The sequence below is a fragment of the Oryzias latipes genome, chromosome 19 (assembly GCF_053564925.1).
Source record: "Oryzias latipes strain Hd-rR chromosome 19, Olatipes_Hd-rR_3.1".
NCBI classification, from domain to species: domain Eukaryota; kingdom Metazoa; phylum Chordata; class Actinopteri; order Beloniformes; family Adrianichthyidae; genus Oryzias; species Oryzias latipes.
The window spans coordinates 5482041-5498664 of NC_136255.1; the positions used below are offsets into that span (position 1 = coordinate 5482041).

The following is a 16624-nucleotide window of genomic DNA, read 5'->3' on the forward strand; positions in this document are numbered from 1 at the left end:
CATAAACAACTTATTTTTACATTTTTTTGGTTCTGCACTTGAATTAATATTTTCATATGTTGCCCACTGAGTAGACACGTTTGTAAATCCTAAATCTGAAACACTTCAACTGTTGATTGGTTTATTCCTTCTAACCCTAAACTAACAATGCAAGAGAGTTAATGCAAGAGCGAAAAGGAGTGAGCAAATGTTTTATTACTATGTTATGGATGCAGACGTGTTAGTGTCCTGAATATTTTTAAATATTTTACTGCCATTACTTTGGATCCCAGTTATCATAAAAATCTTCACCGGGACCATGTTTAATCGAGCTAATTTTGGATTTATCAGGAACTGCATGTCTACCCAAATGGCATGTATATGCATTCCATGCTTTTTCCCCCCACATGACCTTGAGTCTGACAAGTTGTTCTCAGGCCAATCATACCACTTTGAAACCGTAATAGTCCCCATATAAACAGACACTTCAAATTTTAGCCAAAAAACAAATCAGTTTCTCCACTGAACCATTTCTTCAAAATATAACCTTTTGACCTAAGATCAAGTTCTCAAAAGCCTGCATGACCCGATAAATTCAGCTATGGGTGGGCAACTTCACCTCTCAGGGATTCTGTCAGTCTGAAATCAAACAAATCTCAAGAAAAGTTTCCAGTCAGGACTGTGTATTTCTCAGGGTAAAAGTACTTTTAGTCTCGCTTCCACTATCACAGCAACAATCACATTGACCAACACAAACACCTTCTTTGGTTATTCTTTACAGACGTTGGTAAAGTCATGTTCAGAGCTGTCAGCACATACAGGATCCCTACTGCTACCGCTGTTATCGTCATGTGAGAGACAACAGAATTGAATTATTTCTTTTCCAAACTGTTTTAGAACGTTTAACCTTCTCTGTTTTTTTTGGGTGACTCACTTTGCCCTATGTTTTAACTGTCATAGTTTACACCTTTAACCAAGTTGTTTGAGGTATTTCTAAAATATTTTGTCATTTTAATGTCCACTGTCATTGAAAAAATAAATCAGCACAACACAAATAAAATATATGTTACACTTACTAATCAATATTTAGGGTTTTTTTTTAAAAAGCACTGAATTGTAATGTAGCAGTTTTGCGCCCCCTGGTGGTTTGGAGGTCCATGATCCATCCTGCCTGCTCAAGCCTCTGATAGATCAGATTTGGAACATTTACATTTCTTCTCCACTATGTGGTCTGCAATCATTTTTGTTTGTTTATTTGCATATTATTTCATAATTGTATTTTTATCTTTCCCGTTGTTGTCCAATCAGGCTTGACAAGTTTAGAGTTGGAACACTTTTTAGATTGGACTGCTTAGATTTTTGTGTGTTGTTTGTGCGTTTTTACTACAACAGATGGAATACCAAGAATAAACAAAAAGAAAATTAAAGATTTTAGGACCTTAACTGCAAAAAATTCTAACTAAATTGTACACACATGCCTCAATATAACATTTTTAAATCTTTTATTTTACATACCGGTACATATTTATTAATTAGTATGTATTTACACTCTAAATAGGCCTAGGATAAGTTGCCTATATGCATTCTTGTCAATGTATTGTTTTATTTCAATATTTAATTGGTTTTCTAGAATTATTTGCCATTTTTATACAAATAATTATTTATTTTTGATTAGTTAATTCATGTTTATTTGAACTTCATTTGGCCTTTTTGTGTCTTTGCTTGTACTGGTGAATGAAGGAGGAATATTATGTTAATTAATTACAACGTCTGTGTCAATAAAGCTTCCCCAGCTTTCGCAGCTCCATGAGTAGAGCTGAAATGAAAACCAATAAGTCCAGTGGGAGCCTGGTTGTCACTCATTGACAGTGATGTTTGTGGGAGGAAGGAACTGGCTGTCAGATGTGGCTCATGCAAAGCAGCGTGGCTGCAGGCTGGGAGCTTTCATGCTCTCCAGCTGCTGGATGTGGAGGCAGGCGGCCGTGAGGACTCACTTCTCTCTTGGGGTAATTACTCCACCTGAAACTAGACTGAAAATGTTTGAATAATCATGTCTGTGAATTGAGTCAGTGACAGTAGTGAAGTTAGCTGCAACAAGTGAGTGCAGTTACTGTTTTTGGGAAGCAGCTGGCTGGGCTGTGTGTGCTGATGAGTGGAGCTGGGAAGTGACTGCCGAAGTCTGGAGCTGCAACACTCTGGCGTTTCCACGCCGTGGTTTTCAGAACCGTTTGTTGTGTTTGGCAGACATGACACATCCTGAGGTCAGCCAGTGTTGGTCATCTTTTTTCCTCTTAGTTAACTCAAATTCCACTGGTGTTCTGATGACGTAACACGGCGATAATGCGGATTTACACAAAAAACGGAGTTAGTGTTGGTTTCAGCCGCGTTCAAACCCCCTTATCTGTGTTTATTTACCTACACTGAATCAATTAATCTGGGATCCGGCCCACAGCCATGTACTGGATAAGCTCTCGTCTCAAAACATTTGGATTTAATTATCATGGGGATATGATATCCAAACAATCTGGTTTCCTCCATCAATAACATGTTTGCAGTCATGGCGCTCAACACTTTTTACACATGGATTCTGAGCTGTTAGCATTTGCTAACATGGTAAAATCCAATTTAAGGGAAGTTGAAATGGTGGAGATCTGTGTGAGGACAGAAAAACAAGTTTATCTGTGTGATCGTTCCTAAATAATGTAAGTCCAGCTGAGCCTCCGAAGGAAACCAGCCGAAGCTTTGGAGCGGCGGATAAGAGCAGAGCAGCACACTGAGGAAACAAAAGGCCACAGCAGCGCAGCGCCGCACAGATAAACTTCACAGAACCTGATGAGCTATTTATACTTTTGAAGCAGGCAGCCGTTATTCAGACCAAACTTTGTTTTTTTTCTCATCTTCCTAATCTGAACTCTACAACATAATTCCTCTGTTTTACTGGCTGAGTTTAGAGTTAAATATGTGTAGTCTGAACAAGTTTTTCCTTATTTTGAAAAGAAAATAACTGGTTTGTTCTTCAGACAACAGGGATGTTTATCATAATATTTTAAAGCCAGTTTCTGTGTTTCTATGCCATTGAAACTTCATCTGTGCATCTACGTTTGAGGAAAAATACATGTTTACAGTAGAATGTATACCTGTTTCTTTACAGTGCAGAAGAAAAGACATATTAAAAGCCTGTAGACTAAAATTAAAACAAACTGCTGTTGTAAGAATTGAGCCATCATTTAAATTATATTTCATCTTTTGTGTGTGCCACACAACAAACTTGTGTGATGATGCTTTATAATGTGTATGATACTACCATACAGGACTCTTTACTAGCCCTATTATCACCAACCTGTGTGGCTTTGCAAATCTCCATGGTGAAGCAGCCCAGAAAAACACAAAGATGAGATTCTAATTTCATAGCACTTGTTTGTAGATGACACAGTGCATGTGCTTTGGTGTTTTCCTCTCAGTTCTCCCTTTTTTCTGAAAAAGATTTTGCTTTTCTGTCTTTTAAGAAGCAGACAGAAGCACAAAAACAGAGGAGGCAGGTACCAGAGGGTTCTGTAGTCTTCAGTGTGCAGATCTCATGTTTCACAGACTCTTGTAATTTGTGCCCTTAAGGCTAATTTGATCCTTTTAACCTGAGAACTGACATTTTTGGGGGGTTATTTTGACTCTTTTTTTTTCTTGAATATTTGAAGTATTTTGAGCTGCTGAACTGACAGTGGTGCGATGCCAGAAAGGCCAATAGAGCGTCTGTTATCTCCCTGATAAGCTTCTGTGGTTGTTCTCAAAGCAAACACTTCTACTTAACACTCAAATGTGGTGATGCTTCCTCTTTCTCCTTAGGGAACTGTGGGAATCACAGATAAGCCTAACCTGTTCTGCTGCCATGCAAAGTGATGGTAAATGTACTGACAAGAAAGGCATAAAGCCACTTTGAATGAATTCAATACTCCATTGACTGAGCTGAATACGTAAACAGAGAAAAACTGACAGTCTAAAATTGTTCATTTTAACCTAAAACAAAAATAATTTATCGATCAAAAAAAGAATAAACTTAAAGTTATAAAATTAGGCATCTTTAAAGAAACCATACTCTATGCACATTCTGAAAATCGTATGATCTGTGAGTATATATTACAAGTGTATCTCAAAAGTATGTTTGTGAAACAATTTGTGTGTATTTGTGAAACACTTCATGTGGATTTGTTAAGTCATGTTACGTTTGCATAAATATATATTTGTGAATCAGAGTGTGTGTATTTGTAAAACAGGTTGTGTGCATTTCTGATTATTGAGACTGAATTAACTCCCATTGGCCCAGGGGTGGCCAAACTACAGCATTTGGGGCCATACACGGGCCATAAAACTATTTAATCTGGCACTACAAACTAAAATAAATTATGTTGTTAAATGATATTATAATCTTTTATTTTCCGCTGTAATCCTGGTGTCCACCCACGGATGGCGCTCTATAAATAAATTGGTCTTTGTTTAGGCTCAGTTATTCTGCATTCACGTGGTTTTGGAAGGTTTGTTGTTTTTCTGACGTTCATGCCTATTTTCCAAGTCGAACAGTCATTTTTTCGATCATTCCAACACCACATAACGCACCAAATTGTTCTTTTTTAATATAAATATTTAATATAAAATTACTTTTATAAATTAATAAATATTACTTTTCAATTAAAACGATATTGTATTATATTCAATCTAATATCTTTCTCTTATGAAGTGGATTACCAAAACACTTCATGAATCTACCTAGTTTTGGTTTTTGTCACATTTAAGAACCCTTGTTTTGCCCACCAGTCCATGTGTCAGCCCCATTAGAGATTATACAACCAACTGAACATCTTGACAGAGCGCCATGTACCTCTCAAAATCACTTTGACATCAGGAAACACAGCCAGAATGAATCCATATGATAGGCATTGTAGTTTTATTTTTTAAATAAAGGCTTTTAATTGTGCCTTATAGTTCAGAAAATATGGTAATTAAAAATGAAACTGTTCACAAATTGTTCACATCTATAAATTTCTGTCAATCTTCTGCAAATACCCAACTAAAAACATCAAGCAGGAACCCCCTCCAAACAACTCATATTTGTACTCCATGTTTTATTGATTTCACGATTAATGTGATTCAATTTTATTTTGCTGAAGTTGTGGTTTAGTGTAAAGAGAAGAAGTAAATTGAAAAAAAAGGAAACTTTGAACAGCTGACATTAATTTCAGCTTCCCACCACGTCTGCTTTTACAGTATGTAAAACAATTTTATTTAAAACAATGTTCTAATGTGTGTTCATCTTTGTAGGATTGTATTTTCATTGGGATTGTGGGTGCTGCTATCACACTGGTTTTATGTCTTTTAGGTAAATATTGAGCTGTAAGAACATGCCAGAGATGTACTTATATCTGCCCTCCGTGCATACTGTAAATTCAAAGTGAAGAGAACTGCATTGTCTCATGTAAAGCAGGGCTCTTTGCCTGATGCATGAACAGCAGCTCTGTGCTGCATGAAGGATCTGGTCATGACTCAGCACGCTATCAAGCAGTTGTTACTTTACATGTTGGAGACAGAGTTCCACTGTTCCAGTCAGTGAGAAACCACAAGCAAATAACTCTCATGATCAGCAGCAAGGGAGGGAACGAGCTGAAGAAAGCAGAAAATCCATTTTAAAGTCCAGTCAAATCCGAGCTCAACTTCTGTGTTCAAGCAGGCATGTCCTTACATCGCCTTTCTACATCCTAAATTACTGGAAAAAGAATCATGTTTAGGCAAACTGGATGGAAAAGGAAATTAACTGAACCTGTGTCTTCTCGGTATAACATAAATGTTTGAACTGAACATTTTTAGACCTTTATGAGCAGATTTTAAATGTCATTTCTGCTCCAGGTCTCCAAAACAGTTAAAGATCCACTCCAATGAAAATGGTGTTTTTGGAGTTTCTAACATTTTCTTGTGCCATTTTTCTGACGATGGAGGACATACACAAAGAAAATTAAGATGGAAAATGTGTTTCTTAGTATTTCTTTGTTCAAATTGTGGTGAATCATGAACAAATGAAAAAGCCTGTAGCAGTGACGCACAAATGTTAGTTTGTAGACCACAAGCTCCCGGCTACGCTCTGCTCACATCCACTTGCAGACAAATACAGCCACGTACGTCTTGGTTGAGCGACTGGATACCTTCAATATCGCTCACCATTTTTGTTGCACCGCTAATATTAGCTTGGGGTTGTCAGGGGCTTTAAGCTCAATTCAATTCAATTTTATTTATATAGCCCAAAATCACAACAATAGTCGTCTCAATGGGCTTCGTAGTACACAGAATTTAGTAGGAAAATTCTAAACTGAACTAACTAAACAGACTAAACTAAACTGGGATTCCCTTCCCTCAAACCCTCCTTCGAGGTAGCAGGAGACAGTGTACACTAAGAGTTGATGGGATATCGGCACAGGCTTAAGGCCTGTTCACACCGGGACGAATTTCGTCCGCGATTTTCGCCGCCGTTTAACTCCTTGTGACTAAACAAAGGGCACCAATGTGAGTGTAAACACCGACGCGAAAAAACGCCACGCGTCAAAGCGCCACTTTTTAAAAAACGCCTCGGGTTCGTTTTTTTGGTTCGACGCGCCGCGTCGAAAACTATACGACCAATGAGAACAGCGCATTTGCACACGTGTCTGGAGCTTCTGAAGTTACAGTAAAACACAACTTGGGGGCGCTCAAACACAAAACTGCCTTTCTGAGCACACATACCAGCGAAGAAGATAGACGCCAAGTAGCGTCTACACTGCCGCGAAGAAATAATGACGGACATTCGAAAAATATCCCCGAACCAAGCACCAGTTGGAGCTACTGATGCTTGAAATATTCATGTTTTCTTTGTATGATTCTGACAAGCGCGTAAATACTTGCTCTCTTCTTCTGAGTGAAAAGCGACTTTAAGAAGCATAAAGTTGCGCAGCGCCACCTTGTGTACTGGAGTATTTCTGTTTTATATTAAGCGCCATCTAATGTCAGGGAATGAAATTGCATGTTCGCTCGGATCATCGTCAGCGAAAATCGCCTGGGTGTGAACACAAAAAACGTGGCGAAAAACGCTGGCGAATAACGCCTGGCGAATATTCGTCCCGGTGTGTACAGGCCTTTACTTCCAAGCCAACCACAGAGGTATATTTCTTTTTTTTATATTACTCCTACCACTCTTCAGAAACTATATCCAAGAAAACAACAGTTTTTTTGATGTGCCTAAAAATTGAGTAATTGTAATGAAAAGACCACTGGGAACAATTTTAAAAGTTGATCTTGAGTTAAAAAGTTGGTCTTGGAGACATTTTCCGTCATGTTTTTAACCTTTAACGACCTGAGCTGTTGTCTGATGCCTTTTTTTTAATTCTGTAGTCACAGGGCTCCAATTAAATTAACTACCAATGTAATACAACCCACAATGTGATGTCCACACATGTGAACGTCAAAGCTTAAGTATGTTACATTTTCTATAGGTGATGGATCTCAAATGTCTATTCTTGCAAAGCTGCAGGCTGTCATGTTGCATGGTGCTGCCCACGCTGTACGCGCCCCCCTCCATCGGAGATGCTGATGTTTAAACTAAACTCTGAAAACATGCTGGAAGTTTTCCTGACTCCTTAGCTTATAGGACAACAAGAACATTCCACTTGGACTTACAATATCTAACGACGGAACATTTTGAGAAAAGAGTTTTGAATGTATGATACCAGAATGTGTTTCCCTCCGTTCTTCCTGGAAGAATTCTGGACCCATTTCCTAACGCCATCAACACAACAGTGCACTGTTTTCTGAGGGCAATCTAAAGCCCACAGGCATCTACTAAAGATCCTTAGCCTTTCCCCTGACGGGTAGATATTTGTTCAGTTTCTCTGAACCTTTTTGATGTTATGCTCTGCAGATGATGAGATTAGCAAAGCTTTTGCAGTTTGACTTTGAGGAACATTATCTTTAAAATATTCAGCAATCATTTACGCACTCTTTCACAGCTTACAGAACTTCTTAGAGAAAATCTTTACCTCAAAAACACCCTGGCTATGTCCGAATCCCCTTCCTACCCCATAACTACTGAAAAACGATACAGTTTGGGACTATCTAGTGCCTGGATTTTAGTGACGTCACAGTATTCCCAAAGTATATTCAAATATTAACATTTTGCAAAGACTAATTATGAATCCACTGTGTTCTGAGGATGAAAACTTGGATTGTTTATGGAAAAAAACCTATTAAAATAAAAACAGTTTACATTAAAAATTGTTCAAACACAAGGCATGATGGTCTATATTTGCCAATCTAGTGAGCATCCATGAACACCGTTTTGTTTGCAGAGACTTCTAGGAAATTTCTTGGCCACTCAATTTTGGAATTGTAGATTGGGTCAGCACTAGAAAATGGCGCTTTTTGGAGAAAATCATTTGAGTGTGCCTAACGGTACAGAAAGTAAGAAATGTTAAAATGATGGGACAATTTGAACTCGCCATCAATGCAGAAACTTTCAGATCCACAGATAATGAACCAAGGTACTGAAAAGAGGCCTAGCCATGAGAGCTAGTTCCCATAGTGCAGAGTTGGGCACTGAGGGCCACATTCTTGCATGTTTTCCAACTAATGCTCTGGCATGTTCTGATTGGCTGGACACACCTGAACCAAGTAATCAGCCGTGATTAGGGCAAGAATATTTTGAAATCATGCAGACACATGGGCTCTCGAGGCCTGGAGTTCCCCACCCCTGCCATTGTGAGTATGGATGAGAGAGCAGCGCCTCTGGATCTGAGAGCTTTAGTTTTCACTCAAAAAAAGAATACATAAATAAAAAATTGGGCTGTGAATGTTAACCCTTGTGCTATCTTAGGCACTTTAACATTGGGAGTTGGGTCATCTAGACCCACTAGACAGTGCTCTGAACCCTTTTTTCTTCAATGATTTGTGATCTTCACTGGTGTCCGTGGATTACATGAAATCTTTCCACCTTTATCCACCTTTGTCATGGTAGGGAGAACTCGTCAAAGTAAGGGTGGGGTCATCTAAGATAGCACAAGGCTTACACTGTCAAATATTGAGGATTCACTGCACTTTTCTGATCTGTACAGTCTAAACTAACATCTAAAAGTTTGTGTGGCATGAAACGTTATTGTGTTTACATTTTTTTCCTGAAGCACATGAATTAAAGTCCCTCTCTAATCATCTTTTGATCTATTGTTATCTTATATATTGGTCTTTTTATTATGATTATGTTATTTTTAGCCTAAATTAAAAAAAAACTGTCTTTTTCACGGACATAGTTTCTGCAAAGCAGCAGGAATTCATAAGAAATTCACCTCTGAATTTTGGGTGGGACTGTTGGCGCTGAGTATGCAAACCCCCTCCCTATCATCCATCTGCTCTCCTGCTTTCCTGCTATCTTACAGCCCCTCACAACCCCAACATAACATTACCGGTGCAACAAAATATGGCAAGCAATATTGGAGATATCCAGGTGTACAGTTTTGAGCCATATACCAGCAAACAACTTCACCAAAAAACAGGATTTTCATTGAAGTTAGTTTTTATAAGGTATCCTCAAATATTCCTGCAGCAGTATCCATCCAATATGTTCCACTGGGACACATCTTAAAGGATTCAGTTTGTGAGCTCTTGACCGCTCTGTCTGGACTTTTCTGCAGCTCCTGGTAGTTGTTGGCCTTCACATCCGCGTATCTGCTTTTGCATTTGCTCCTGTGTTTTGACTTCAAAGGCTTTGATGCAAACTAATAGTCTTTTAAAAAATGTGCAGGAGATGACAGATCCTGTTTGGTTTAGTAAACTGATTGGGGAGTCTGCACAGTTTTTATGAAAATAAAATCAATAGTGTCACCGCCGTTTAGGCTCTAATCAATCAGATTAATGAAGAACAGAGAGTCTTGTCTGCAGAATGATTCAGAATAAATCTCACTGTACTTCTGTTTTTGTGGTCCAGGCTATGATCATCACCGACCACGATAAATAAATCTTTGGCTGACAGGAAGCTGTGATGTGAACATGTTTGGTTAGTGATGGATCATTCTGCAAGTTGTTTGTATTTTTCAGGAAATTATTCTTGCTGTGAGGAATATTTCAGCAGCAAGCACAAAGAAAAACTATTTTGTAGATGGATAGGTCCTCAAGAACATGCCGGACTTTTCAGAACAAACTTTGTAAGACCTTCAGGGCAAATTCACATTGATCCACACCAGAATGTGTTTCATCTGTTAGCCTGCTGTAGAAAACCAAACAAAAAAACTCTGGAGGGCCTCAAACAGAGGTGAACTCTGCTGCATTGAACTTCATTTTAAAACCAGACAGACTTTCCTCAGATCCAAGAAAGGAATAGTGCAAGTCATGACTAAGTAAAAGTGATGCAAGTAGGTGCTTATCAGTGTAAATTAATGTACAATACCTAGAAAACTTTTTCGTGCTTTTCTTTTATTGCTGACCAGAACTTATTTAGGAAAAATCTGCCTCACATCGAACATCAGAGGATGTTCGATTGGCTGATCTGCATGTCAATGAAGTGACGGATTACATGTTGAGGGTGATGATTCACTGACTGATATTTAAAAATCTGTTTATTTATCCTTAATGCCCAGTGATTTACCCTCGCATCCTTAGACGTAATGAGCACCTCTGCTCTAAATTCTAAATTTTCCCTTGGTGTGAATGTGAGTGTGTGATTGTGTAACCCTAACCCTGTAAAAAACTGGCGACCTGTCCAGGGTGGATCCCGCCTTCGCCCAACAGTAGTCGCATCAGGCTCCAGCAACCCCATCAACCCGAAAGGGATATAGTGGGTTAGAAAGAGGGATGAAAGGAATTTTAGAAAAAAAAACTATTATTCAGGAAACTCAAAAATGTTTACAGTTTCGCTCTAAATTCCTTAGTTTAACCCTTTAACACCAGAGCTTTCGACTAATGTAACTCTTTAACCGTTTAAGAAGTGAACATCTTTCCAATGGATTCTGAAGTGGAGAAAATCAGCTTTGCACCGTTATGCAACACTACGTTAGTATTCTGTTGCATATCGGAGCAAAGCTGATCTGAAAAGCCACTTTTCTCCATGTCAGAAACAGCTGATTCACGTTGATCATGTGAATGGTTGAGGAGTTACGGTATGTCAAAGAGCGTGTGTTATTTAGGTGTCACAGGTGACATCTCTGGTGTTAAAGGTTTTGGTTACCTGGTGTTTTATGACATGGATCAGTTGACATCACACATCCCATCAGGGCTGGCATGAAGTTTTCCAGTTTTAGGTTTTCCATGTCGTTTTTAAACAAAACAACAGTTTTTTAAGTCAGTCGTTTGAAATTGTCAACTACCAAGCACAGTAAAGTCATTTGTACCTTACTGACATTTACAGACAGTTTATGGTGTCTAATAAAACAACAAAATGTGAAAATTTGAAAAACAGGACTAAACTATTTTATTTTAAATTAAGGAAATAAATCTGCTTTTATTTTGTTTTTTTCCCTCAGATTCATTCACAGCAAATGCCAAGCTAAAATATTCTTTAGCAAGTTTTCCTTTTTTTCAAATAACCGCTGTTTTAATTGGCTAAAAGCATATTTGGCGTGGATCAATAAATTCGGCACATGGTGTTTGGTCCTAATCTAAGAGTAGATCATTTTGATATGGGTTTTCCATGGGAAAGTTTCCAACCATCTGTCCACAGTTATATGCCCTGCAGCTACTACTACAACATATGTCCTGTGGACAATAAAGTGGGAATCAGCATAGTAGTGAGGGCTCTTATAAACTGTCAGTGTTTAGACTGTAGTTGAGATAAATGCCACAAGATATTTTACTCTTTTGCTATACTTTGACAGAACATCACTCCCTACTTTTTGTAGACCCTGGGGTGTGTTATGCAACCTCTCCTGAAGAATGTAATGAGCTCACACATCAAGCAGATGTTCTCAATCAATATTTTGTTGACATAAAATCCCATTAGTTTACTAATTGCATTTGCATAAACATTTCTTCTCTTCATACCTGGGATGCTTAATTGGTTTTCATGCAGAGTTTATCTACAGTGGCTTTCAAGTGCTTACACATGTTTGGTGTAATTACTGCTTGGCAGATGGAACAACATGGACACACAAGTACATGCAGCCAATCACATGCTATGGACAAACATGCAAACAAAACCTCAGCTGCTTCCCATCCCAAACATCTCGCATTCCTCACTCGCCATTGGCCTCAGGTCAACCAACAAACTATCTGCTTTACTGGAAAGCGACAGCACACTGGTGCCGGTTGTTTGGGGCAAGCCCCGCCGTCCTTGTAAACAAGCTATTGAACTGTGTTTAATGTGGGGAATGACTGAAAAACACGGTCAAGTTGTTCTGGGTTTTTTTTGTCTTGTATCTCGTTAAGATAGATTCTGCATTTTTGCCAAGCCCCCACCTTCTGTTTTAGGATTTGAAGCCAAATAGAAACGATCAAATGCTTCAAATTCTGCGTCAGTGGTCTGGTGGAAAACAGAAGCAATTTCCCATTGACTTCCATCATAAAAAGTTTGATACCCCATATGAACACATGTACATCCTGGGCCCTTCTGGCATCATTTTTGTCAATCAGAAACCTTTTGGTCATGCCAGAGATATCTGTCCGGTATGGACGTCTATTTTTGTTTGTTTTAGAAGAGCCAGAGAGTGATTCCCTGCAGGTTGTGTTCCTGCTTTAATCAGTTCAGTCCGTCAGCAGGTGCCGGGCTTTAGCCTAAATAGTTTAGCCTAAACAGGTGGATTCCTGTTTAGGACTTATTCCGAGTTCATTCTTATCACCATTCCAGCAGCAATAGTTTTGGAGAAATCTTTTCTTCTCAAAAAACATTCGTGGTACCTTATGTTATGTATTTATTAGTCTTAGGCAAGCACCATTATGACACAACAGGGGCATTATAACATAATTTAGTTCAGTAAGATCATTAAAGGTTGTCCAAATGGCAATTTGGACCCACGCCAGATGATGATCTTATAAAGGGCAGACCACCAGTGTCCTCCCACTTATGCCTTTGAGGCAAACGTTCAAGCCATGTGTTTTTGGCAGAAGAACTGAAAAAGTCTGATTCTGATCTATCAGTGATGCATGAGAACTTTTTTTTCAGGTCTGACTGCCTTTGGTGTTAGGGTAATTTGTAATGTAAAAAATGTGGATGACAAATTGTTTTACTTTTGTCTTTGTGTTTGGCTTGATCGCTTAGTCTGTTAGCCTATTTCAGGAATCTCCTTGGATAAAAACAAGGCTTTTTAAAAAAACAAACGTGTTCTACCAAACCATGCTGGGCTGGTCAAAGTTGCTGAAAAAGGATTAACCCTTGTGCTATCTTAGATGACCCCACCCTAACATTGACGTGTTCTCCCTACCATGACAAAGGTGGATAAAGGTGGAAAGATTTTATGTAATCCATGGACACCAGTGAAGATCACAAATCATTGAAGAAAAAAGGTTCAGCGAACTGTCTAGTGGGTCTAGATCAGTGGTCCCCAACCACCGGGCCGCAGCCCGGTACCGGTCCGCGGGACACTTGGCACCGGGACGCACAGAAAGAAAAAATATTGTTTGTTTGTTTTTTCGGAAAAAAAGTTTTATTTTGAAAAGTGACCGGATTCTCTCTGTTACATCCTTAACACTTAACGCACGTCAAAGTCGCGACACCAAACATCACGTGATACACCCCGCTAAAATTAAACCCAAACAACCAAAATGAGCAAAAAACAAACTTCTTTAGAAAAGTTTCTTTGACAAGGGGAAACGGTCCAATGAAGGGACAGAAGAGGAACCTGCACCCGCCAAAAAAGGGAAATCTGCCTTTAACAGGCAGTATCAAGAAACCTATTTAAAATATCTATTTATCGCCACGGGCAATTCCCACGCACCAAACCCGCTGTGCGTAATATGCGGTGACCGGCCCTCCAATGAGGCGATGGAGCCTTCAAAATTGCCCCACGCAGGGAGAGGGATCCCTGATCTCTCTGGCAAGCCCAAGAGCCAGGCATCAGATTACATCTGAGCCGGGGGGTGTCTGTGTCCCTGTGGTGTGGGTTCTGGTCCCTGCCCCTGAGTGCTGGGCCTCGCCAAATTTCCAACTGTGGGCGAGCCTGGTTGGGCCATGTTTACAACACCTCTTGAGGACCCCCTCTTCCAATGGGTGTCCTCCTCCTGGGCAGGGATAGCTGGCCCCTACTGTGCTCTCTCCTCGACCAACCGTGGGCTGGGTGGGTGGCTGCCTGGAGCATGGGGTGGGTCTCCCTTGAGGGGCTCTGTCTTGTACCTGGGGTTGGCATGGGGGGATGCCCAGAACTCCTGGGTGGTGATGAGGTGCTCGTCTGGGGCAGGGTCCCGCGTTGGGCCCTCCCGGCATGGCGGGGGGGCTGCTCTCCTGGTTGGGCTGGAGCTTGCACTCTCTGTCCCTCCCATGCCTCCCTGCTCTTTGGCTTTGGGGGCCCCTGTGGCGGTCCTGCTGGCCATGGCCTGGGTGGCGGATGTGATCACCCGGGGGGCGGTTGTCCTCTATCTGCTACTGTGTGGGTGTTGGAGGGTTCTAGCTGCTGCTGCTGCTACAGCAAGGGTCTTGGTGTGGGGATGGCTGGACGATCTCACTCCTTTTTACGTTCCATCATTCATTTTAGAAGAACATAAACACTCACTCGAGCACATGTTTTAGCTCACCTTTGCACTAATATTTTGCGTGATTGAATGAAATATTTCACACTAGTTGGTTTGAAGTCATAGGTATGCCTTTGTGAATATTATTTGTATTGTGTACATGTTGACATGTGAACATTTTTGGAGCCTACAGGTATGTTTGTGGCATTTGGGTGTGTATGTGTGGACAGGCCCCGCCCTTATAGATTTGTATTACATCTGAACCTTACTGTAATGAGTATAACCATCCAGAAACTAGTTGCTTTATGCTGCTTCATGGTTTTATCCCCCTCCCCCTCCTATGATCACCCTCGTATCCCCCTCTCTCTAATATCCCTCTCTCTTCTTCCCTCCTTTCCTTTTCCGTCCAGTCCAACACAAAAGATTTTCAAATATGATTAAAATTAATAAACTTTGGCCTTGATTACAAAAGGGGTTTGTTCAGACACACCGCTTGTTTGTCAGAAGATTCATACCCCCTGTTGTTAAAATAAATAAAATATGTCCAACACAAGAGGCCTTCAACTCTCATCTGTTTGCCCAGCTGTTGGACAAGTTAGAAGAAAAGAAAAAAGATCTCTGAGAAGATCCCCAGCTATCTTGTGGAGCAAGTCAGAGTGTCCTGAGAAAACCCATGCATGGACCGGGAGAACATGCACAGAATGGCCCCAGTTGGAAATTGAACAATTGCATCACTGATGTGAGGGAAGAGTGCTGACCACTACAACACCATGCAGCTGGCCCATTCTGTAAAAAGTCAAAAAGAAAAAAAGCAATACAGACTATCATATATACCCACTAAAAAAGGAAAAAGGGTGGATGTTTTGCATAAATATAGTTGAGCCATGATTGTGTTAAGGATTGTAGGTTTTGGTGTCTCTAACATCCTGATGTCTTTGGTTGCTAATCCATGTCAAACCCCAAGTCTTTGCCAGCAAGTCAGTGTCCTGGGTTTATAGTCCTTTTGTTCCAAACTGTCAATATATTAAAAAGAGAAGACAGAAAAGCAGACATCAAACATGTGACTGAGAGACTTTTTATGTTGGATCAGACATTGATGTACCCCTTGTGCTAACTTGTGGGGTCCAGATGACCCCACTCCCAATGGTTCGCTAAACCTTTTTTCTTCAATGATTTGTGATCTTCACTGGTATCCATGGATTACATGAAATCCTCTTCACCTTTATCCACCTTTGTCATGGTAGGGAGAACATGTCAATGTAAGGGTGGGATCCTCTGGAACCAACAAGATAGCATAAGGGATACAGTGAATAAAACTAAACCTTTGAGTCAGAGGTCCTCCCTTGTCCCTGCCTGTGAATGTAGCAGTAAGTGTGACTTAAGTGAGTCCTTGTCACTGATGACTAATTTTATTTTGTGTAGACCATTCCTTCTTTCAGACATCACTTTCACCGAATGTTAAAACCAAAAAGTCAAGACAAGGCTGCTCATGTGGAAAAAAAAGTTTTCAAATCTTATATTTAGAGTTTTCTGAGGGTCAATTACAAAATGGAAGTTGGCCACAGTTGTGCTCTGTGCCTACGTTTTGGACACCCCTGCTTTAGAGCAAGCAAAGGTTTGGATACTTGACTGTAAAGATGTTTTTGCGCTGGACAGATCCAGCTGAAACGTTTACCATCCACGTATTAAGGCTGTATTGCCCAACGACATGACAACAGCAGACCCTAGATGCTGTTCCTGACAAGCCGTCAAGGGACGACTAACTGGAAGAGAGCCCCTGTCACAATGACTTACACCTGCACTTTACAAAAACGATATCTGCTGTATGGATTTCTGTCCCTCTGAAAGAGTAACACATACAGTGTGTGCTCCTGTCACGCTTCCACATAGGTGAAAACCACACAGGGAGGTCGGGACCCACCGTTTGACGAAAAACAGCCCTCTCCCTTCTGCATGTTTCATTGTCAGTGTAGCCATGTTGTCTGACAAGGTG

At 40.2% G+C, this 16624-nt stretch overlaps 1 long non-coding RNA gene across 1 annotated transcript in view; it reads left to right on the top strand.

Annotated features, from left to right (window-relative positions):
- The first annotated feature begins 1626 nt into the window (after window positions 1–1626).
- The window catches only part of LOC110017202 (uncharacterized), a 77872-nt gene continuing 62874 nt past the window's right edge, over window positions 1627–16624 (top strand). Inside the window, exon 1 of the long non-coding RNA XR_002292521.2 lies at window positions 1627–1985. This is a non-coding gene — a long non-coding RNA (uncharacterized LOC110017202). The remainder of the gene's footprint in view (window positions 1986–16624) is intronic.